This window comes from Physeter macrocephalus, chromosome 19, assembly GCF_002837175.3.
Source record: "Physeter macrocephalus isolate SW-GA chromosome 19, ASM283717v5, whole genome shotgun sequence".
In the NCBI taxonomy this organism is placed as follows: domain Eukaryota; kingdom Metazoa; phylum Chordata; class Mammalia; order Artiodactyla; family Physeteridae; genus Physeter; species Physeter macrocephalus.
The window spans coordinates 65,460,889-65,486,441 of NC_041232.1; the positions used below are offsets into that span (position 1 = coordinate 65,460,889).

Here is a 25,553-nt window from a genome sequence, read left to right on the forward strand (position 1 = left end):
ATGCGAATGAAGGGTGTTTTGCTCCACAAAAGTAAAACTGGTGTATGGAGAAGAGCTATTTTGAGACTCGTGTGCCCCGAAGAGCAGTAAGGGCGGGCTGTACAGATGTGCACAAGCTATGACAGCTGTAGCAAGAATTGGAAAGGTGGTGGGATTTTCAAGCTGGCAGGAAGATAATCTCATAAAGGTTTTGAAGACTTGTCTGGTTCCCTCATAAGTGTCTGCCGATCCTTGTGAATCCAGGACTGATACGGGAAGCCTCAGCCTCAGGGATTTGGATCCATCAAAGGAGATTCACAAGGGTGAGCAAATCTTTCCAGAACACTCGAATCCTTTGATTCCATTAGTTAGTTGTGGGCTGTAGTCACCTTTGTCTCCTCCAAAGGACCTCTGGGCATAAATCACAGGGACACAGAGTGAACCCAGTAGAAGCAGAGAGGGGAATCTTCCTACTAATGGGTGTCTGCTTTCAGCTGGGTGTACAATGGTGAGAAGTTGAATTTTTCAGTCTTGGAGTAAGAGTGATTGTTTTAAAGTACTCTGGAGCCAAGATAAATCTTAGAGGATAATTGATACTGTTTTCTGCAGGTCACCAAGCACCCCAGCTTTGTCCTCGAGCTCCAATAGAAAATGACTAAATCTTTAATTAAAGCCTACAGATTCTGCAGCAGGATTTGGGGGCCTCAAGAGTTGATCTGGCCCAGCATGTCACTCTGGTGGGCACCTCTTCAGTGTCTCAGAGGGATGAAAACCAACCCTCTGCTTGACTAACCTCCAGTAAAAGTTGCCCAGTGCATTCCACTGGGGGCAGTTCAAGGGCTTAGAGGACAGTTCCTTATTTTGAGCTGAAACCTGCTTCTTGAAAATTCTGCTCACTAATCCTAGTTCTGCCCTCCGGAACTACAGGGGATAAATATAATCCCTTTTTCAGATGAAAGCTCTTCAGATAGTTGAAGCTGGTGATCACATTCCCTAAGTCTTCCTTTGAACAAGACATGCATTCCAAGTACCACATGGTATCAGCCTCCCTCACCAAACATCCTACTGTGGACATCATCTGGGTTTTCAGCATTTGCATCAGTCAGACTCCAGAAAGGAAGATAGCAATACTCTCAACATTTCCAGTAGAGGGAAATTAACATAGGAGCTTTTTACATAGCTACAGAAGGACAAAGAGGGCAAAAAGGCAAATGTGAGATAACCCAGGCATTCGTAATTACGGGAAGCAGCTACCATTCCTAGAGGTGGAGAATGAATGAGAGGATGTGTCCCGGAGACCAGAATCACAGAGGAGGGCCACCCAGGGGGCCATGGTGAAGGTCCCATGGCTGTGCTGGAACCTCTGAAGGGGTGCCGTCTTACTGATGCTGGGACCACCAAGGCTGTGTTAGCACTCTTATCGTGCTTGCAGCCAACTAAACCCCTTATTTACATAAAGCAGGTGAGGCCAAACCTGTATTTTTGAAAATGAGTGTTTGACTGAAGTTTAGGTCTTTAGTGGGTCTATTTTTTTCTTTCTTTTCCTGCACACTGCCCCTTTCTTCTGATAACTGTGCCCTTCCTTTTCCCTTGGGGAAATTGCTCTCCTCCATCCACATGACCCCAATAGTTCCGATCACAGGACAGGGGGCAATGAGACAAGATTTGAAACTTGGGCAGAGACACAGAGGGACAGATGGCCAGTGGAACTGAAGCTATTGATGGTACTTCCTACAGAAGCTGTGTCTGGGTTCTCTGCTGAGCTCCCTGGAGCTACTCTGACTGTGGGCCTTCCCAAGACCTGGTTGTTTGACTTTTCTGTTACTGAAAGCCCTACCCAGTAGCCTTCCTATAAAGTCCTTTCTGGCTTTGTCAGCCGGGGTCTATTTCTATTACTTACAAAGAACCTGGAATGATATGCCATCTTTACCTGTATTCCCAAAAGCAAGAAGATGACATCTGACTTGGTGGAGATCTAGCAAATATTGACTCTAAAACCAGCCTCCATCTTTCTGTCCTCAAATATATTAGAAGCATAATGAATTATTGCCAACCTGGAAAGTAAATGTCTCATGGGGTATTGAAGAGATAGATCCTTAGTGCTATAGAGTTCCAAAATCTGTGATGCAGATAAATGTATGGAAATCCGATCTGGAAAAGGATTTTGATGTGACTACTTTGATTTGGTCATATCGAAATGGGTGCATCAAAATATAAACACATCTTTTTTCATGCCCTGGCAACGTGAATAATGAATGTCGCAAAGCCTCATCTCACCCCTGAATCTGACCTTATTGCCCCTCTAAAATTCACTCAGAAGTGGGATGAAGATCAGGAAGTGAGTGTGTATGTAATTATGTTAATTGGCACTTGAGAAAAATTCTTTAAAATTAAATTGTTTCACTGGGCTGTCAAAATATCTTCAAAACAGTTGCATCAAAATATGTAGCTGATTTCTGTATATCTATGAGTCATTAAAAATGTGCCAAATATATAGTTTATGCAAAAAAGCATACCCCAGCCCCCCTTACCACACAGTACGTTTGTTCAGAGAGAACTGAGTTCATCAACAGCGTATACATTCAGTCATTCAGCTAGTTAGGAAATTTCCTTACTTAACCGGCATTCAGTCCAAGTTTATCTATATTGTCCATAGGGATAGTTTGACAATGGCGTCTTGAAATCTTGACCCAGGAAAGTGTTGACTTACCTTCGTAACCTCTCAACACAGAAACAAGATTCCTTTCGTAAAGCTTGCCTTATAAGAATGATATTGGCACACGTAATTATGTTTAATTATGATCTTTTAAGTATTAAAAGATATTTACTCTTTTAAAAATTGGCCTGGTCTTGATTTCCATTAGGAAAGCTGTAAAAGGAGGAGTCCCAGGAGGACCACTGACTGGCTGCCCTTCTCAGCACCCAAAGCTCTGCCACGCTTGTCCTCCAAGGTGGCCTGACTAGGGCTCTGGCCACGTGGTCACCTGCCCCTCAGATCCATTCATCTTTTGCTATGGGGGCCCCCCGACAATATGATGGAACGTTCTATGAATTTCATAGTTATTGCCTTAAACCCTCAAAGATAAATGAGTTTCTGGAAAATATTAGGAAAACCATTCATCTTTAGACAGCTCACTCTGATTTGGTTGGATTCTGGAGTGCGGAATTTGGAGGCGTAATGGATAAAGTGTTTCACGTTTGGAAGTATGATAGTTTTGCTCCTTGAGCTGAAGTTCAGAAAGGCTCGGCCAAGAATAAGGAATGCCAAGAACAATTTCTTATTCCAAATTTGGCTCCCATTGACAAGCAAGAGTTTGAGATTATTTATGGGGTACCATAGTGCAAAATAGAAAAAAAAATACCCCAAGGAGTCTATGAGCCAGTTATTTTCCAGTTGAAGCCTGCTGGGCCAGCTCTGTGGGGTGATGAGTTTAAAACGGTGGTTGATGCCCATGTTGATTTAGGCTACACAGAATTGGTTGGAGTTCTCCACCCAGAATACAGAGCACCCAGCAGAGTTCATGTTCTTTGGTGAAATGAGAGTGCAGATATTCATGCAGCTGGGGAACGTCAGTCTCATGAGGATCTCACACTTGTGGTCACTGGGAAAATGTCACCTACCAAGTGTCACAGCAAAGTATGCTTCTGTTTCCTATGTCATTTTTACTGTTGAAATCTTTTTCTGCTGAAATATGAAGCATTTCATTAACTGCTCTAAGATGTGTCTGCTAATGGGCTTAAATTCTCCCAAGAGAGTCTCACTTTTATTTGAAGGAGGTGGTAAGTTAATTAGCTATGTCCCTTGAACTTCTGAAAACCACCTCTGTCCTTTGTCACTACCACTTCAGGAGATACTTCTGTTCATTTCCCCCACGGCATTTCAATATCTGTTATACATTAGAAATAGTTGCCACTACTTCATGATCTTGGTTTTGCATGTGTTTCAAAATAACTCTCCTGTATTTTGACAACCTTTTGCTTTATAACATTTTTTATATTCAAATGATACATTTCCATACCTGTGACAACATTTTAACAGTACTTGTACACTATGTCTATCTTTTCATTATGTCTGTTTTTTTCTGAGATTTTTTAACAATATTTTTGTCCAGTAAAGTTTATTTTGTGATATCAAATGTGATTCATAAAAATATTACATCAAATATATTTCTTTACTTTGGAAAAGCACAGTATCATATGTGTCATATTATTAATTATGGTTTTCACATTAATTTTTAGTCACTCTAACTTGGAAAACAATGTGATTAGGTCTCGGTGTTAAAGAACTTCAGGGGCTTCCCTTCCCTGGTGGCGCAGTGGTTGAGAATCCACCTGCCGATGCAGGAGACACGGGTTCGTGCCCCGGTCCGGGAAGATTCCAAATGCCGCGGAGCGGCTGGGCCCGTGACCCATGGCCGCGGAGCCTGTGCTCCGCAACGGGAGAGGCCACAACAGTGAGAGGCCCGCAAAAAAAAAAAAAAAAAAGAACTTCAAAAGACTTGGTTTATATGCTGAATGTGTTTATTTAGAATTAATTTTGCTAAATTTTACTTCATTTTTGATCACTACTTAACAAAGATACTTGGGCCATCTATTTGTCTTAAAGAGATCTTTATGCTTGTGGAAATGCTTGCCCTAATAAAAGTCTATATATCCGTAAAAAATATTTCCAGGTCTTGATACTTTTCATCTTTCTGTAATCCATCCGTTGCTTGTTTTTAAAAATTGGAGCATGTATCTGTTCTCTAAATCCTCCCAAACTCTCCAGCACTCACTGCAGCTGGGCCTGTGGACTTGAACTCATGTGAGGGGCTTGGTGTTTTCTTATTGTCTCCTTGCCTACCTCAGGTTTCAATTTCCTATAAACCATATTTGTTCAAGCCTTCCCAGTTTGAAGATCACTTTCCTCGATAGAGAAAGCAAGATAGAAGCCAAATTGTCCTGTTTTCCTCTGTTAGCTTTCAACGTGACACCATCTGCCCCTGAGCATGGGGCCCTTCCACTCCTCATTCTTCTTCCTGCTCTGAACTCAGCTCAAAGCCCCCTTTCAGTGCCCTGACACTGTCTTTTTAAGACTCAGGGCAATTTCAACTCTGTTTTTCCTGGCTATCGTTAAGACTGGCTAGTATTCCTTGGTTATAAGTGCTTCTTTTCATACTTCAGGCATTTCTTTTAAAATCTGCGATCAAGAGCTCTCTGCATAGTTTTTGTTTGTTTGCTTTTTTTAAAGACACTTCTCTTTTTTCTTCTTGATCAATGTCATTTTTTGTTATGGACTGAATATTTATGTCCCCTAAAACTCATATACTGAAATCTAATTCTTAATGTGTTGGTATTAGGAGATGGAGCCCTTAAGGGGTGACTAAGTCCCGAAGGTGGAGCCCTCATGAATGGAATTCGTGCCCTTATAGGAAGAGGTCAGGGAGCTAGATGACCTTCTTTGTGCCATTTGAGGATACAATGAGAAGTTGGCAGTCAGCAGCTCAGATGAGTGTTCTCACCAGAACCCGACCATGACTTCCAGACCTCTGACTTCCAGAACTGTGAGAAATAAGTTTCTGTCATTTATAAGCCACCCAGTCTATGGTACTTTGTTATAGCAGCTCAAACAAACTAAGACATTAGTGATTCTTCTGATAGAATTCTTTTATGTGAACCTTTCCTCTTTTAGCCATTTTAACTTTTATAGTGTCACCAAGGAGTCATACCTACCTTTTCTCTGAACTTTTACAAACGATTTTTTTCCTAAAGCCTAGAATTTATGTCTAATTATGGACAATGCTTCCGTCCTTCTTTGGCTGTTAATAGTTCTACCATGATGACAGACACTTTATCCAAGTGTTCATTTCACTATACTAGGCTGGTTGTGCCTAGCGGTTAGTAAGAAGGCTGTATGTCGTAGTTGAAAGGGCAGGGACCTCTGAATTTGGTAGATCTGCGTTCAAAAGTCCAGAGACCTGCTGATGATCTTGAACAATCTACCTGACTTGTCTGATTCAGAGGGTTAAAAAACTGGGTCAATTATACAGCTTTGCAAGGATGCTTTTAAAATCATAAAGAATGCACAATGCCATTAGCCATTGTTATTACTGCCTGAATAATGTTTTTGATCTTCTGGTAATCTTTCTTGCTCCAGCACATGTGCTAATATATGCGTGTGAGTTCGTAGTGTGGTGTGAATAAGTTAAAATTATAATAGGTAACATTAGGGTTGAGGTATAGACATATTGGTGACAAATAGCATACTGGTTGAGCACCCAAGTTCTGAAGCCAAACTGACTCAGAGTCCTGCTGTGCCACATATTAGCTTTGTGGTCTTGAGCAAGTGGCTGGAACACTCTGTGTTCTCATTTCTTTATCTACAAAACAGCTCTAATTCATGCACTTACTAAAAAAGATTTAAATGAGTAAATAGATGTAATTGCTTAGAACATCACCTGGCACATAGCCAGCACTTAATGATGTTTAGCTCTTATTATTCTCATGCTGAGGATGGCATTGGATGAACACAGAGCCAGAAGCACCAGCATTCCTGTGTCAACCGGAGTATCTGAAGCAAAACTGAGAAACCCTTAGAGATCAACAAGTTTACAGAAATGAACAGAACACAAGGAAGTTACTGAAAAATGTTGACAAAAAGCTGAGATTGGTGTCATTCCATTGGCAAACATATGGACACTTTTGCAGGAAATGTCTTCTGAGTCATGAGGCTGTCAGAGATTAGCTTGTAAGGGCAGCTGAACCTTGACCATTAATTTGGGGATGTATCTTGCTGAATCACTAGAGCCCTCATCTTAGTGGGCTCTACAGGTGCCCCCTGCCCTCTTAGGAAACTAGAGGTGTGCATCATTCTCCATGATGGGTTGTCAGTGGACACATGGGTGGGCAGTTATACATCTCTATAAATCCTTCTCTCCCTTTTTGTTTTTTGGCAGTCAGTCCATCCAGCTTTTAAAATATGGGTCCTCAAATTGTGAGATTAAAATCAGGGAGAGTTGCAAAGAGCAGAGGCACTTAAAACAAGGTCAGTGACCTTCAGGACTATTGCCTAGACTCTAAGGGAACCAAACATTGCTCAGAGTTGGAATAAACATGTTTTGCGGGTTTTTTTTTGCGGTATGCGGGCCTCTCACCGTTGTGGCCTCTCCCGTTGCGGAGCACAGGCTCCGGACGCACAGGCTCAGCGGCCATGGCTCACGGGCCCAGCCGCTCCGCGGCACGTGGGATCCTCCCGGACCGGGGCACGAACCCGCGTCCCCCGCATCGGCAGGCGGACTCTCAACCACTGCGCCACCAGGGAAGCCCTAAACATGTTTTCAAGTTTGAGAAACTCTCCTCAGGGAATGGGGTTGTTTGCCAGACAGAGGGAAACAGATAAACAGTTGTCCATCTTCCCTCAATCTCATAGTTACTCAGGAGGTTGACTCCTGATAACTGATAACCTAATGCCCTTTACTTTCAAAACATGGTCATGTATGCACCCAAATGAATACCAAGTCTTTTGTCACATATGGTCTTTCTAACTTTTCTCTTCCAATGTAATGGACTCAACAAATTCCCTAAATCTCCACCTAGGCTAGCTGATCAGTGTAGCTGATGGTTAGGGACAGCTTGCTGTCACTGGACTGTCAGGGTCTAAATCCTGTCTCTACTATTTCCTACCTGTTACATCTTGGCCAAGCTTATGTCATTTTAAAACTGGGCACAGTAATAATATTACCTCACCTAAAATATTTGGATAAGGATTAAATGAGTTAATACCATGACTGGCACACAGTAAGCACTCAGCAAAGTTCGCTTTATCCTTTGAGGTCTATCGGGGAATTGGGGATTACGAACCGAGAAACTTATCTTTGTTCAGGAATTCCTCTCTCTGTCTCCCATAAATCTTCTTGTTTATCTAAAGTAATATATGAGGTGGATTTTGGGGAGATTCTGGTCTGTTTAAACTCAGGCTCTACATAAGGTGGAATGCATTCAAAATTATATGTACTCTTTAGAGCTGATTCAAAACACTATTTCTCTAGCAGCCCCTCCAGTGACTCTGAATTGTAGGGTGAGTCCCATTTCTTGTTGCCCACTGCACGTGTGGCCCAAACTTCATCTGTTGCCAATGGATTTACATCAGATTTTGTATTTCTCTCTCCTGTTTTACCTGAATAAATCTTTTGCTCTGAAGTGTATTGCCTGATCACTGGAATCACGGTATGCTCAGTATTTTTCTCTTGTGTCCTCCAAATCTGGCACGTAAAAGGCAGACTGTTTGGTGTAATTTTTTAAAATGCACAAGCATTGAGTCAGGTTGCCTGTGTTAAGGCCCGGCTCCTCTCTTTATTCTGCTCCATGACCCAATGTAATTTTTTTCAACTCTCTGAACCTTGATTTCATCTATAATATGAGAATGATTGAGAGGAATTAAATGGCATAAACCACATGCTCAAGTGCCTGGACTAAAGCAGATGCTAGACAAATGTTGGCTCATAATCAGTATTGGTGGACCCCCTCCTCTCTATCAGTCAGACGACCTGAGCTCCACCCACCCTCTTGGTCCTTAATCAATTGACAGTCAATTAGTGATCAGTTTCTGATATCTCATTGTATCAGCCTTGGGTTTTGGTTGGACCCCGAAGACCTTTTTTAGGGTCAGTCTTAACTCTCAGGAGTTCTTAATCTTTATAATGTATAAATACTACCTGAGTGCTTTAAAAAATGCAAACTCCAAAACCCTATTGTGAACAATCCTGATTATTTAATTCTGAGAAAGGGCTCAGGAATCTGCATTTTCAGCAAGAACTAGGTGATGGCACCAGGTGACTGTGATGTAAGTGCTGCCGGAAACATACTTTGAGAAATTGCCAGTGAGGTTATTATATCTTATAAATAAACTCCACACCTGTTCTGTTCAAAAATGCCTCCTAAGCAGGGGTTCTTAACCTTGGGTGCATACTTGGGCTTCAGCGACCCTGTGGGCTCCCTGAATTTGAAGGCAAGTCATGTGTATATGCATTTCTTTGGGGGAGAAATTTGACCTACAGCTTTCATTTTACATATGTATTTTTTTGTGTGGTACGCGGGCCTCTCACTGCTGTGGCCTCTCCGGTTGCGGAGCACAGGCTCCGGACGCGCAGGCTCAGCGGCCATGGCTCACGGGCCCAGCCGCTCCGCGGCATGTGGGATCTTCCCGGACCGGGGGAAGAACCCGCGTCCCCCGCATCGGCAGGCGGACCCTCAACCACTGCGCCACCAGGGAAGCCCTAACTTACGTTCTTGACCCCTTTCTCCCAGTGCCCCCTCCAGCCAAAACCAAACCAAAATAAAACAGAAAACTTAAGAACTATATCTCCAAGCTCCAGGCTGTTTTCCACTCCAGTCTTCAGGGTCTTTCTCCAATAACCAACCTGATAGAGCTGTGTCAACAACTAGTTATCCCCTCAGGGACTGATCTCACCCCAGAATCTAATTGGCTTTTATTGCCAACAGGTGGTTCTTCCTCGCCAGGTTCAGCTGCATGCCATAGACAGGAGCAGAGCATGCAGATGTGGCTTATCTGGCTTCTCTTCAGCTGTTCTCCAATCAGTTTGTGCCCCTGCTGAGCACAGGTCTCGGAGAAACCCTGCTACGGTTTCTGTATGGGCCCTACAAGGTGCCCAAAGATGGCGGTCTATCAGGTCTTCTCTGGGTTGAAAGTTGTTTGCCAAGGTCCACTGTCAGGAGTTCTGTTTTTCACCAGAAATGCATAAAGTATCTCCACAGGAGTCTAAACCATCTACCCTGGGGAAGGGCTGAGCCCCCCTGTTGTCATGGTTATTCTCTCTCTGGGGAATCTGGCCACAGTGCAGCTCCCTCGGGCACTGGGCTTAAATCAAGGTAAGATTTCCCTTTCTCTTTACCAGGGAACACAGTTCAAACAAGTCAGATCCCTGGGGGATGGTTGGAGAGCTTGCTTACTGCCTGTACTCAAAGCCCCCTAAATTCTGCTTTGTCTGCTGTAAGCTTGTGAGGTGGGACCAACCTGGACCCATGATTATTTAAGTACCTTGTCTCCTAAGCTCTTCTCCTGAGAGAGAAATATCAAAATCACCCCTCCACCACCACCACCAGTGCCTGATTCTCCATTTATGAGAGTCCTGTTTCCCTTCTACTGACCTACTACACTATCCCAGGCTTTGGGACATCTATAAATGGCTCCAGGGTATTTGCTGGCAATGCCTGCAGGCATATGTTCTTCCTCTCGGCAGATCTTTGTTCCAGTCTTCAGACCTGATTACATCTGGGTTTCATGTTGCAGGGTACTGGGGAGGAGGGACATGGAGGGGGGCAATCGGATACTGGTGTGGCCAGGAAGCTCTCCCTGATGGCCCTGGTGATCTCTGAGCCCACCCAAGTCACCACTTCTTTAGTCCCTTTTTGTCCTTCATTATGAAAGCTTTCCTGGAGAAGTCCAGCATTGATTCCTATACGGCTAGTGTCTACCTGGCTGGTAAAAATAGCACACTGAGTCTGGAGATGGTGAAGGGCCTTTTGTATTCACTCCTATCCCTTCAGTCACTCTGTTCTCCTGCCTAGTAACTTATTCTGTACAAAGAGCTTAGCAGCACTGGGCTCTGGAAGAGAGCAGGTAAATACGGTGATATAAAATGCTAGCGGGGCTTCCCTGGTGGCGCAGTTGTTGAGAGCCCGCCTGCCGATGCAGGGATACGGGTTCGTACCCGGGTTCGGGAAGATCCCACATGCCGCGGAGCGGCTGGGTCCGTGAGCCATGGCCGCTGAGCCTGCGCGTCCGGAGCCTGTGCTCCGCAACGGGAGAGGCCACAACAGTGAGAGGCCCTCGTAACGCATAAAAAAAAAAAAAAAAAAAAAAAAAAAAAATGCTAGCAGCAGATGGCAGGAAGAGTTTCCTTGAAATTCACACGAGCAGTTGCTTCTCCTGGTGGGTTTTTATTATTAAATTCATTTCCATCATTGGACTAGATAGGGTCTATCTTCATGTTCACTTAGCATGTGCTAAATCATCTTGCTTTTAATATCTGAAACAAGGAGCTGTTCATTATACCAGTTATAAATATAGCCAGATGGTCCCACGTGTAATTGTCAACTTAGTTACGTGGATGTAGCCTTTGTATTGGGGGGAAGTGAATGCTCACCTTCTCCTAGGGAAAATGGTATGTTTCTGAGCTTTTAGGCTCCTGCAAATCATTCTCTTAAGGATAAGGTGAACCTTTGGGGGGTCCGAAAATTATCAATCCTTTCATTGATTTCAAATACATTATCCTTATCTTAGGCCTAGAGGTTCTGGGTCTAATCCTTATTTTACAACTACTGAAACCCAACACCTTTATGTTAAGCCATCTCTGCTCCATCCCTCTGTGAATCTGTGAGTTTCATTTCCAACTTCCAATAAGAGGAAAGTTCATCAAATTCTTTGGAAATTGAACTCAGATGATTCTTATACCCTCTACCCACCCCCAACCAAAGTAGAAGTCTTCACAATCACTGTAAGCAGCAACTGTGTCCTCATGATCACCATCACCATCCTGCTGTATGGTTATTTTTTTTTAATTAATTAATTAATTAATTATTGGCTGCGTTGGGTCTTCATTGCTGCATGTGGGCTTTCTCTAGTTGCAGCGAGCAGGGGCTACTCTTCATTGCAGTGCGCGGGCTTCTCATTGCGGTGGCTTCTCTTGTTGTGGAGCACGGGCTCTAGGCGCGCAGACTTCAGTAGTTGTGGCACAGGGTCAGTAGTTGTCGCTCGCGGGCTCTAGAGCGCAGACTCAGTAGTTGTGGCGCACGGGCTTAGTTGCTCCGCGGCATGTGGGATCTTCCCGGGCCAGGGCTTGAACCTGTGTCCCCTGCATTGACAGGAGGATTCTTAACCACTGCGCCACCAGGGAAGTCCTGCTGTATGGTTATTAATCATCGATATTGATTAATTTCCTATATGGCAGAAATTGTATCACATCATATACTTTTCACTATGTCCAGTCTAGGAATCCTGGAATCATAGAATTCCAATGATGCCAGGGGACACAGGGATGTCATCTACTCCATCCTCTGCTTTTCAGAAAAGAAATGTTCAAACCGTACAGAAGGACTTTATTTTCGAGCAAAATATTTTGTGTGTGTGATGAGATGTCTAGTGAAAGGAAAATGGCCATCAACAGGAAGTTAAAATGAAATGTCTCCTCTTTTTTCATAGGATCTTTAGTTAGTAATAAAGGACCTTCAGTGCTGGGGGGAAAGACCATGATAGTTAGTTTTGTGCACTCAGTGATAACCTTTCCGTTGAAGACAGATGTGCAGTGAACCTGATTATTTCTCAAAGAACTGTCATTTTCTCAAGAGCTGGCATTTTCAGCCTCTTGAAGAACACCAACCACTGTTATCACAGCTCTAACTTGAGCAATCAATCAGGGGTTTGAAACATTAAACTCGAATATATAATTTCAAAGGAGGTAATTTTAACAAAATTCACCCCAAACTGAAACAACTTCAGTCAGACCTTCTTCAGCAAGAGGGTCACTGTTCTTCTTGGCACCGATAATTGCCTTCTTGCACTCACTCTGTTCTTCTCAGCCAGAGGAAATGTGGTTCTAGGCAATGGATTTATGCGATTCCCTGAAAAGAATACCCAGACACCTCCCCAAAGAGGCAAATACAGGCTACTTGGGAGAACTCCCAAGAGGAAGAATTGACTGCCTCTTCTTGCATAGCTATGCAAGCTGCAATCAGATTAGGGATAATACAGGTGAAAAAGGTGGTCTGAAACTTATCTCTGACCCTATCAGATATCATAAATAATACAAATTCTGCTCTGGAAACCCAACAAACCAGTTTAAATTTAAATTCATTGGCTACATTTTCTTGGCTAATCACATCACCCTTAATTTCTTCTTAGCTGGCCAAATTTATGTTGCAGCAAACACTTTCTGTTGCACCTAAATAGAAATCTATAATTAGGCTCCATTTGGATCTCAAGAGAACACTATTTGGAACTTGGGACATGTTTTCATTGCCTGGGTTTGGTAATCTAGGTCCCTGTCTTCAGGGTCTATTGTGTGAACTAAGTACCGTTTTTGTTTCTCTTTCTGGTAATTGTCTGTGTTGCAGTTGGCTGATGTATCCTGTCCAGAGTTATAAATGCTACTGCGCAGCCATTGTCTTGTCAGATGTTAAGCAACTTGTCCTGCCACAAAGGGAAATGCAGTGACAAACCCTAGTCCCACTACAGACTACATCCCCTTCAACCTCCTAATCAGCAAAAGCTCAGCAGTGGTGACAATGGGAATATCCTAGATGAATGTCCTGCAGCCCGACTTTATCTGTCCTTGACCAAAAGGGGTGACTGAGAAAAGAAAGCAGCTCCGACAGCAGGAACTCGCCTGGCACCATCAGGGAGGCTGTGGCGTTGCTGGGAGCGTCCTGTCCTTTATAGCTAAGCGGTGGTGTTCTCCTGCTTGACATAAACAAGTTCAAAGAACACCAGCATCAGGCAAGGCCACTCAGACAAGACACAAGCAAGATCATTCCATAATCATGTCTGAACACAGACAAAAAGATAAACAATGTCCCTACCACAAAAATGACCAAACATCGCTTACCCCGGATAATATAAGCCTGATTTGTCTTTATCAATCACAGCTTTATCAATCACTCCATCCTGATGGCCTTCTAGGTAAGAATTATGAAGTTACACAATCATAGAATCACCCCCGCTTCCCAACAGCACCCAAAGCAGAGCAAAGCCCCATTTCCTTGTATAATCCCCAAATGACCTAAGAGAAGCCCAAATTCTATAATATGTCCCTTCTAACACCCTCTCAGTGAGGCGCTCTGCAATTCCCTGTCGCGCATTCTCCCTTGTTAGTTAGCACACCCAACTTTGTTCAATTGCAGGTATGTTTCTGGGGGCTGGAGAGAATCCACATCCTCTTGTAGTATTTCGCATCTCAGTCAATGTCATCCTCGTCTCCTTCATTCTATTAAATATACAGGAATCAAGAAGACGTACTTGACATCCCCTTCTCAACCTCATACTGCATCAATCACAAAACCTGATGATTTTACCTCATCAACAGCTCTCTTAACCAGTTCCTTCTCTACGTTTTCAAAGCACCCTCTGTGGGCATCAGAACAAGCTGCTCTCATTTTGTCTTCTGCAACAATCTCTCAGCTAGGCTTCCTGCAGCTCCCTTGACTTTTCTCCAGTGTTTAGCACCCTGCAGCCAGAGTAATCCTTTCTAATTAGAAACCTTTAAAAGTCATTCTCATGTTGAAAGCATGTCAATGCTCTTAAATTCTCTTAAAATAAAGCCACACTTACTTAAAATGGCTGACAAGGTCATGAGAAATCTGACCAATTCTTGCCTCTGCAGCCTCCTCTCATGTTACTTCCCCTGTCTTTCTGGTCCAGACAGATTGGCCTTCTCTGATTTCCTTGATCATCACATGCTTCCTGTTACCACAGGGCCTTTGTACATGCCGTCTCTCTGGATGTTCCCTCTCCTCCTTCACTTCTCCTTTGCCTTTTAGCTGTCAGTCCAATTGTGTCTCCAGGTAGCCTCCTTTGACCACCTTGAGTAAGTTAGCTCATCTTATTTACATCTCATAGTACGTAATCTGTCTGTGGTGGCACTTATTATAGTCATAGTTTTATTTGTTTTGGTGTGACTTTTTGCCTAAAACCTGTCTCCTCCATAAGACTCCTTACACTTAGTAGGTGTTTAAAAAATAAATATTTGCACAATGAGTGATGGGTCCCTGCTCTGAGCCTGGTGAGCTGCCTCATTTTGACCATGTCATTTAACCATATTAACTAGTCTCCTTGGGCTGCCATAACAAAGTACTACTGGCTGGGGGGCTTAAACAACAGACATTTATTTTCTCACAGTTCTGGAGGCTGGATGTCTAAGATCAAGGTGCAATCAGGGTTGGTTTCTGATGAGGGCTCTCTTCCTGGCATGCAGATGACCACCTTCTTGCTGTGTCCTCATATGGCCTTTTCTTTGTGTGTATATATATATAGAGAGAGATCACTGGTGTCTTTTTCTCCTCTTATAAGGATACCAGTCCTTTTGGGTTAGGACCCCACCCTTATGACCTCATTTGACCTTCATTACCTCCCTAAAGGCCCTGTCTCCAAAAACAATCGCACTGAGGGTTAGGGCTTCAACATATGCTTTTGGCGGGGAGTGGGGGGTGGCACAATTCAGTCCGTAACCTTAACCCTTGGATTCCTCGCCTGTAACAGGAATAATCATGAGGGCCTATTCCCTGCGAGATGTTATGAAGGCAAAATGGGACATTGTATGTGAAAGCCCCTTAATACGAACAAAGTGCTAACCCGTGGAAGGTGGTAGGAGTCCCCTCTTTGATCAAAAAGGATTTTTGTTAATGCTCTCTCAGTGTAGAAATAGTTTATAGATAAGAAAGCTTATAACTTATCTATATAAGATGGGTGGGGGTGAGGATGGCTTTAGGTCAATATCAGAATCATAGTGGGTAGAGTTGAAGTGTTTGATGAAGGGTTAGGCTTTTTGGAAGTTGTGAATCCTCACTCTTGGGTAGCTTCTGCAGGACTTTCTACAGAGTGGGAAGCTGGACCAGGAGTCTTCCTAATTCTCTTTGAACTTCAAGCTTGTGCCTTGCACTGTGTTACATGTTGCCTTTACTGCATAAGGGATGGACCCTGAACTCATCTTCTCTGACCATGTATATTAGAGGTCGACAAATTTCTGGCAAGTGATAGATAGCAAATAAATATTTGGGGCTTTGCAGGCTATGTGGTCTCTTTTGCAATTACTCAGTTCTGTCACTGTAGCAAGAAAGCAGCCATAGACACTGTGTCAATGAATACTTGTGGCTATGTTCCAATAAAACTTTACTTACGGGTACTGATTCACATTTCATATGATTTTCATGTGTCATGACATAGTCTTCTTTCGATTATTTTTCTCCCCATCCATTTAAAAACGTAAAGCCCATTCTTCTCTGGTGAGCCTAAAAAACAGGCAATGGGCTGGATTTGGGCCGTGGGCCATAGTTTGCTGACCTCTGATGTACATCATTGACTCAAAACTTGAAATGCCATTAACTTCCTGGCTATCCTTAGACCACCAAAGTGCACTGATTTTCAGGCCTGGTTGGAAACATCTCCCCTTCTCTAAGTTAACTCACTGGCTAGGCAGAACATTGACATTATTGTTTCCATAAGTTTCATTTTACTGTTGGCTGTGAAAAAATTACTTATCCATTTGCCAGGTTACAGCAGCTGATGCTAAGGCTCTTAAGCCAAACCTGGCCTTTTCCACACTCTCTCTGCTTCTGGGCAGCCTTCCTCCTGCCATTGTCTCCAAGCCCCTCAGCTGCTGCCAGTGCCAAGCCCCCAACCCCTAAACCAGCCTCTTCCAATAAGTATTTACAGTCTCTAGATTTTAAAAATACCCCAATGCCATATTTAGATTCAATTACAAAGGACAGACATGCATGTAGAAGAAGAGGAGGGGAAAGAAAAAGTGACATGTTCCACCAGCAGCTGTTAGGCTACTTGGCAAGAATGTTCCACCTATTTAAGAACTGCAGGTAAATGACATGGTCACATTTCCCCCAGTATCCTCAAATTAGAGAGCACAAAGTCTTCTTCAAATGCCCAACCAGACATAATTCTTCCATGGATATTTTTAGTGCTGACGTATTATTTGGTGATCAAGAGATGTGTGGAATCTTAGGCTTCGAATTTCCTCTTGGCTACTAAATGGATTAGCTGTGCACCCAAGCCTTCCTCTGCTTAATAGATATGAGACCGGTTAGGGGGATGTGATAGGTGCCTAGCAGTGACCACTATGGCTCATGATGTATGCTTTGTTATGGAAAAAAGAGTAGAATTGCTTCTGGCTGGCCAAGGGTACATGGATTATTCTGACTGCAGAGCTTACTCTTTACAGTTTTAGTCCTGGGGCTCTTCTGTGAAAAACTATCAAGCTCATTTATTGATCAATATTTGTTGATAATTTCCCGTGTTCAGTGTCCTGCAAAACTCCCGATCAATCAGATGACTTCATGTCCACGTCCTTATGTTAAAGGTGCCAGTTTGTATTACGAACGTGTATGTGTGCCATCTAGGGTATGACACTTAACTCTTTTCCACTTACGTGTTCATGATTCATTCATTCCTGTGTTCATTCTATCCAGCTTTAATTCTGTCTTACACATTGTATTCAGTCTTGCCTGATTTTGCTCACGCACTAAGTACACGAGAAGTATTAGATAATGAAGATAAAAAAGACGAACAGACACAGGCCCTTTGAAAAAATAGCATGGACACTTAGTTGTGGGGAGTCAGACATTTTAAGAAATATGTCAGTTCAGTGTGAAAAATGGCATTGCAGGGGTGTGGACCAAGTGTCTCAGGGGTAGTGAGAAAAGAGATTAAAGTTTAGAGGCAAGGCAGGTTATGGAAAACTTCAAAGGTGGCTTATGAAGGATGAGTGGTCTATCAGGGAGCAAATAGGAAAGAACATTCCAGTAGAGTAGACAGTACAAGCCCCTTACTATCTCCCCTTCCTTTGTAAGCCTCTCCTAGCTAGGCTGGTATACAATGAACCTGAGTAACTGGGGGAAGGCAGGTGTTATAATATAGGGAGGGGCTTGAAAGCCAAGCCAACCGCTTTCAGCCTGTGGTCATAGGAAGGTTTCTAAGCAGAGAGGTAAGTTGAGGTGTATTGTAGACCACTTTGCATTGCCATGGTGTGCAACATGAACTGGAGGGAAGAGGCTGGGTGTTGAAATGTCACCTGGGAGACTTTGTTGGGGAGGTACTTTCTGCCCTACGGCAGAGTACAGGCCACCCACTGAGTGAGCAACGGGCCCAGTGTTGTGCCGTCCAGGCCCTGGTGGAGAGAGTGCGTCTGAAGACTCCACTGCAGATCCTATAGTGTCTGCGAACAAGGCAGAGCCTTGGAGGGGAGGCTTAACTTGCAGCTCACCCAGCCCTGCTGGGAAGAGCCTGGAATCACTTAGCAATCAGGGAAATTTGGCCAATGTGGCAGATGGGCAGGAGCAACGCTGTGCTTGGCCTCAGGTTGAAAATGAGGTAGAGGCTGCCTTTGTGCTGAGCAGGGACAGGAAAGCAGAGGCCCACGGGAAGGATGTAGTGAAAGTTGCCAAGCTGCGTGTCAAGCAGGACTCACAGAGTTCCAGAAGCCTGAGCCAAGAGAAGGAAGTGATAAGTAGATACAAGGTTCCCTGCAGAACGCTGGCAGGTAGAAGACTGTTATCAGGAAATACCCTTTTCTCACCATAGAAGGGAATTTGTTACTTGCCAGGTCCAGATATTTCAAAAGCTGCTTCCCTCGAAGGCATAATAAAAATTAAGATGTCAAGTGATGGCAACTGTGCAACACTGCCGTTGAACAGATAAATAGATTGTAAAATTGTTTTTAGATCCCTGGGAGACACGGTGGGGAAGTGGAGGTCAGCGGACCTGGCTCTAGCCCAGCTCATTCTCCCCAGATGGCCGTGACCTTGGGCAGGCCATTGGAACTGGCCAGACCTCAGTTTCCTAATGTATAAGAGGGAGAAGGGGGCCTCCCATCTCTAACATTATTTTCCTATTACAATTCAAAACATGATGGCTGTATGTGCATATTTTCAAGAAACTGTCAAATTTAAAAGGATGGTAAAATCCAAATCACTGTTAGTGGGAAAAAAAAATTAGCACAACTCATTTGGAAAGCAGTTTGCAATCTATGTCAAGAGCCTTGAAAATGTTCATACCCACGGACTCGATAATTTGCCTCCTAGAAAATTACTCTAAAAAGTGTTCTGAAATTCAGAAAGAATAAAAAAAAGATCTTCACTGTACTCTTATTTTTAATAGTGAAAAACTATCTAGGATTGGGCAGAATGTTTAATTGATAGTCTGTACTTCATACAATGGATTTTTTTTAGTCATTAAAAATGATTATTGAGCATATTAAATGATAATTTTAAGTCACTTAAATGGTAAATAGGGAAATTATTGAAATTACTGAAGTAAGCAGGGAAATGTTTATATTACAATATTAAGCTAAAAAAAATTAGAATCCCAAGTTATGTAAAGACTGTAATCTAAATTATGTAAAAAGGCGTAAACATATTGGAAGAAAATATTCATTTCAAATGTTTTGGGATTATTGATTTAATTTCTTTTCTCTGTTTTCTTCTAATATTCCATAATAAGCTTGCTTTACTCTCATTATAATAAAAACTGAAATAACTCAAGTTTAGGATTATTAGTTGGTGGTATATATTAAGGTGCTGTCAGAAAAAATGGAAACAACCACAATTATAGAACTTCAGTTGTTGTATAATATGAAATGATGTCCATGGAGCTCAGTGGTACATGGGTTAGTGGAAAGGTCCCTGAACTCACAGTAGAGCTCTAATTCAAATTGTGGTTCTTATATTTCCTGGCTATTTAGCCTCTCGTGAGAGAGTTCCATCTCTGAATCTCAGGATTGTTCTTTGTAAAATAGAAATTCAACAAATATTTATTTAATATCTACCTTGTGCTAGGTATTTGTGAAATGCAGTAGTGATACAGAGTTAAAATATGATTCACGCTAATAAAAGATTCAGAAATTAATGGGCATTGTCACTGAGTCTTTAAGCTCAAGCAATGAGTGAGAGTCAAATAAGACATTATAAACAGAAAGAACAAGAAACTCACTTTCAGGGACCAACTAAAGTGTTTCATGCAGGGAAGTGACTCGGCAACATGGCAAAACAGAAGGACCACAGTCTTGGTGTCATAGGTCTGTATTCAAATCCTGACTGTGTATCTTACTTGCTGTGTGGCATTAGGCAAGTTGCTCAACCTCTCTGTGCCTCAATTTTCTTCACCTTAAAATAGAGACGATAGTACTTACGTCTGATGAGTGCTGTGATATTTGGAGACAACTTTTGTAAAGTATGTGACAAAGCAGTGATCTGTCCCTTCAAAAAATATATATTGTCTGCCTGGTAGGTGCAACACATGGGGACAGATTCTGAGAATCAATAAGAAGCCAGATGGACACCTTCCCTTGTTCTTTCATCTAGAATAAATGATATTATTATTGCTATTATTAATATTAATAATATTGATATAATTGTTGGAGAGACGTTCTCAACCTTTTCTGTGTGCCACGTAGCCTCGTCAGTTTTCATTACTGCAGTGATTTTCAACCCATGGGCACATCAGATCATGCCATTAGACATGATATAGATTGTTGATCTGTTGGTGGAAAATGTCCCTTCAGGTACCCTGTGATGCTCCTCCATCCTTGATGCCCCAGTGAGTCTCCTGGTGGGAGAACAGATGTTGTGTGGATGAACCGCGGTGAGGAGGATGGGATACTACAGTGGCCCCTGGAAATGGGGTGCTCCCAACCCCCAGCTGTCCAGGGACGGCTGTCCCCCAGCCCAGAACGGGAGTGATGGAGGAAGCAAACGAGCCAAGGGCACACTCCTTCCTAGAGACGCGGGGAGTAATTATGGCAAATGTCTCAGCAACCACAGGGGAAGGAGGAGGCATAGAGGGGAGAGCCTAGAGTTAATTATGGAGCAGATGCCCGCCAGAATCTTGGGGTGAACGCATTAAGGTCGGGGAGCTGTCATCTCACTCACCCCCTAACACTTATTCATGGACCCCTGGGCACCCAGCTGGGGCTGCTTTAGTGTGGATTTTGGCTCAGCTGGAGAGATCTGCAAGTTCAAAGCCTTCTCCTTCTTTCCAAATGGGGTCTCCCTCCCGCCCTCTCTCCCTTCCTTCCCACCCCACCTGCCTCCCCATCAGGACTCTCAGCTCCCCACAGCGCCTCCTTGCCTGCAGGCAACTTGAATTGTTTTGCCTGAACTGGTTTAGAAAAAGGAGAGTTTCAGATCTTCAAGCACATGGGAAGAGGGGGCTTCCAGGCCTCCTCTGGTCCCCCAGCCTATTCCCCCTCCTCTCCTGGACCTGCCTAAGGCCAAGTGCGCCCAGCAGGCTGGCTTGCAGACAGTGCCCTGAGCGGGAGTCTTCAAAGCCCTGCTCTCGACCTGCTGTTCCTTGAGAAATGGGATCCGGCAGAAACCAACACAAAGAGCAGAGGCCCTTAGTGCTGTGTGCCGAGCGCTGCCATGTGCCAGCCTGATACTGTGCGGTTGGCACACTGGCCATGGTGGTTTGGGCCGGAAGCAGAATGTGCCAGAGCCACGTGGGGACAGAAGACAAGTCAGAGACCCGGGTTGTCCTGGTTACCCTCCCAGCCCCCTCATGGTCTTCCCCACACACGTCCCAGGCTGCCAAATGGAGGTAAAACCTGGGAACCCGAAGACGGGAATTGAACTTTCACCCTCTGTCCTCCTGCCCGCATTTTCTAATATGACTCACCTCACCAGGGGCCCGACTCCATCCATCTCTGCTATGAAAAAGAGTCGAACTCCCTGGCACCTCTCATCTCTTTTCCTGTGAATTTGTCCCTAAATTAGCTCTTGCTTTACCGCTAATGTGCAAAGATCCTTTCTCTCTCTGTCTGGACTGTCAGTTTCTAGAGAAACTATGCTCACTTCAGAGCCACCCTGAGTTAATCTGGTGAAACAGAGTAGAAATGGTGATCTTTTCATACAGCCTGTCTCATTCTGCACCTGCTCGCCCTGAAGGTAACATTTATGGCCAGTAAAGCAAAATGCCACTAGTTATTAGGCATGTCTATAATCTCCAGCACAAGCATCCAAAAAAATGGATGGAAAGATAAGCAGATGAGGCTTATATGTTACCCATAGTGTGTAATTCAGCGATAACTTTTCCTACCTAAATGAGATGATTGAATACTTTGAGTAATTTAAACCAGATAACGCAGATGAACTCACAGAAAATGAAGTATTTAATGCATCATTGCCTTCATCATTGTCATGCTGTTATTAGTCTCATAATTTCAAGATGGGGGCTGTCAATTAGATTCAGAAGCGACCTTTGAAGTCACCTAGTCCAAAGTCCTTCTCAAAAGATAGCTCTTCAGCTTAGCAAAAACGGTAAAAATGTTATGTCAGTTTATAAGGCAGAAACATATAAGGAATGTGAAATTGCTGTGAGGCATTTGCCATGCTGTAGAAGAAGCCCAGGGTCTGGTATAATGGGATCTGTCTGGCCCTGCGCTCTGAGATCTATAACCTTCCATGATACCATTTAAGGCCGAGGCTGCAAACTGGCTCCTCAAGAGTTGAATCCCACCTGCCGAGGTGTTTGGTTTGGCCGGTTTGGAATTTATTAGTTTTTTATATGAGTCAACATTTAAAAATCAGGACAGTTCCCCTAAAAAAAATCAGAATTGTTGCTTTACTTTAACAAGTGGAAGTTTTGGAAACAATGGCCTTGCAATTACACTTGGGAGCAGTTAGCTGGAGATCTGGGCAATCGCCTGTAGATCTGGGTGAGCTCTAGTTTACTGCAGTCCTCACTACTCCCTATTGCCTCCCTGTTCCTAAGGCCAGGTCCCAGCTGCCACTTACCCTCATGCTTATTTCTATTTTCTCCTTCTTTCCTTTCTTCCTTCCTTTCTTTTTTCTTTCTTTCCTTCTTCCTTTCTTCCTTCCTCCCTCCCTGCTTCCCTCCTTCCCTTCCTTTCAACTCCCTTCTTTTATTCTTTTTCTTCTGGTAAAAAAGTGACAAAAGATAGATTAATATTATTTATCATTCAAAATGCTGCCTATACATCTTGTGCTTCCCTTTCATAGCACTTGTACTCATATGACTTGTTTCATGCTTGCCTTGCCCTCTGGACTGTGAATTCCAAGCAGTCAGCAATTACCTGTCTTGCTCATGACTGACTATACCTAGCGCTGTGCCCAACAATGTCCACATTTAATATATGTTATTGGAATGTTATTAAATTTCTCTTATTCTTGTCTTACGAGTAGCGAGATACCTCCTCAGGCAGAATTGACTAAAACCTCAGCCATAACAAGATAAGTGGGCTGTAAAAATTCAGTGACATAAAATGCGGGTGACATCATTGGGAGGTAGTGAAAATAATATTTTTCAGTTGGTCAGCACCGTCACAAGGAGCTGAACAGGAGAAGAATAATGGTCACGAATCAATCACTTCCTCACTCTCTCTCCCGACCAGAACATAAGAAGCCAACCCACTCGCATTTGCAAATAAGGGCTGGCACAGTGTGGGAGCCAACCATCCTTCGAGATGTCCAAATACCCATTATCACGGCAACGCTTTCTCAGGACCCACATTCAGGGGGGTCTAGTGAGTACTGCAGCTCTTGCTGGTAGATGTGCAATAAAACTCTTGTGTCTTGACTGGCTAACCGAGGTGCTCATACAAGTAGCCCAGCTAAGACAATGCCACCCTCGGTGTCATTTTTTGGTGTCTCCTTCACTTACTTTTAAGGCTTAGGGGACAGTGCTTTGTCCCCAGCCCTGAGCAGAGTGCTGGCCCACAGCACGTGGCAGAAACCCTTGCTACCTGGTTCAGCGTGAGCTCTCCAGAGGATGGCTTCTCTGCCTGGCCCTGGTCGCCACCTCTGAGCCCTGGTGGGTCTGCCTTTGTCCGGGAGTCCCCAAACACCTCAAGCAGGGAGCTCAAGTAGGGAGGAGAGCCGTCAGCCTTCTCTTGGGGTCTGTGTCAAAACTCTGGTATATGGCAGGGAGTCCCACTGCTTCGTTAGGGGTTTGGGGGAATGTGACTCCTAGGAGGCTTATGTTAGCATCTACTACCATCTGCTATTCCTTGCTTGAAATAAACATCTGACCCTTGTACTTGTTCATGTTCTCCTCCCTTTCAGTTTTGCTGGACTCCTGGGAACGAGACCTGGCTGGATCATGTGAGGATCATCCCCAGATCCTCGTCTATCCCCACACCTGGCTGAGGCTGCTTGCTTACATGTAGACCCTTAGTGTCTACTCGACCCCCAGCCCTGTCTCCTTTGTCTGATCGCATGTGACTATTTAACACTAGACCCTCCAATATAGAAAACCAAAGGGAAAGTGACGTCATCTACTTGGGTCTCTGCTTTACTATTTTTTAAATTACTTTTTTCTTTTGCCTATTCTTTTTGCTCTTCTTACACAGCATCTGGGGGGCATTTAAGAAAGTCAGTGCTGAGGCAGAGGTAGCTGAACCCTCGTGGGGGCTGGAGGTGGGCTTGCGGGAAGCCACGGCAATGACTGACAGGGCAAATGCCTGTACTTAAGGAACGGTACTCGGCATTAGTGATTCTGATGATTCGACATACTTTTCTTGCACCAGAAGCAGGGATTGTGCATCCAGAGAGAGCAAATGGACCAATTTTGATAATCCAAGCTACCCAGCAGGCTTCATTTCTTCTACAAGCAGTCGGTAGAAATCCCACAGTGCTAGGCTGTTGGCAGGTTTTTCATAGGATTCAAAAGTCACCTCGGGGTCATCTATTATCTTTTCTGATATAGCAGATGCCTTCCACTCTCCCCCCTGTCTCCCCTCTCCCCCAGATCCTGCCTTGTCTAGAACTGCCTGTTTTCAATTGTGGGCTTTATCAGTCCTCACACTGATGCATTTAGTACCTTATTCTTGTCAAAACCTTTCACAAAACCACTGCCTCAGCTACCTTGAGTCTGTTCCCACTGAGCACATCCCTTTATTAAAGCCCCGTTTCTTTGATGGGATCCCCCCGCCCTGCTTTCTTCATCTGTTTAATTTGTTTTCTGTGCACTTTGAACCCTTCCCTTGGAAGACATGACATAACACCATCTCTTTCTATTTAAATTGTTATTCAGGGCATGTTTGAAATGTGCGTTATTCATGGGCATTACTGGAGATCAGTGTGAAAATCAGCTTTATTGGGAACCCCAGAGACTGCAGCAGAATCCTGGTTACTTATACATTGCACAGTATCATTTCCTGAAAAGCAGGCTTGCTCTGCCTTGTGGGGGGAAAAAGTTTCATGCAACTGCCAAGAACAATCATACTTTTGAAAGAGATCATGTGGCCATTTTATTTGCCATTTGATGCATGTATTTCAACCAGGCTGGTGAAGTCCTCAGCCAGGTTTGACTCATGGTTTTGAAAATTATTCAGACCCAGACTTGGGCCAGGACCTTTCAGAAGTCACGGGAGATTTGTGGCTATCAAAAAAAATCTTCCATCATTTTGCTTAGCAGGACATGGAAAGGCTATTGTAGAGAATATACTTGATGTGAGGATACCCACGAATAGCAAAAGGGACAGGCATGGTTGCGAAGGGAAGACAAGTATAACTTTGATGCCCTGCTTCCCTTTCTGAGTCTGTCCTCTCTGTGGAAAGCTCCCTTCATGCTCCAAGGTCCTCTTGTCCTGGAGAAAGTGATCCATGCCATGGGTTGTAGAAGTTGACTGTACTGCCTGTCCTAGGAATCCTTGGCTAATGTATCCAATTGGGATATTTCTGTTGATGGAGATCAAGGGTTTTGGCTCTCAGATGGGAAGACATTTGGGGGGTAAGATGGCTTTCCTAGAGTCTCTCCAAATCCTATTGCATATATGATTTGGATCCCTTCTAAGCTTTGAGAAGGCAACCCCTGCTCCAGGTATAACAGGCTCCGTGCC

The 25,553-nt window shown here is 43.8% G+C and overlaps 1 pseudogene; it reads left to right on the top strand.

Moving 5' to 3' along the window:
* On the top strand, window positions 1-23,859 carry LOC102987168 (protein NipSnap homolog 3A-like; annotated as a pseudogene).
* Window positions 23,860-25,553: the final 1,694 nt, after the last annotated feature.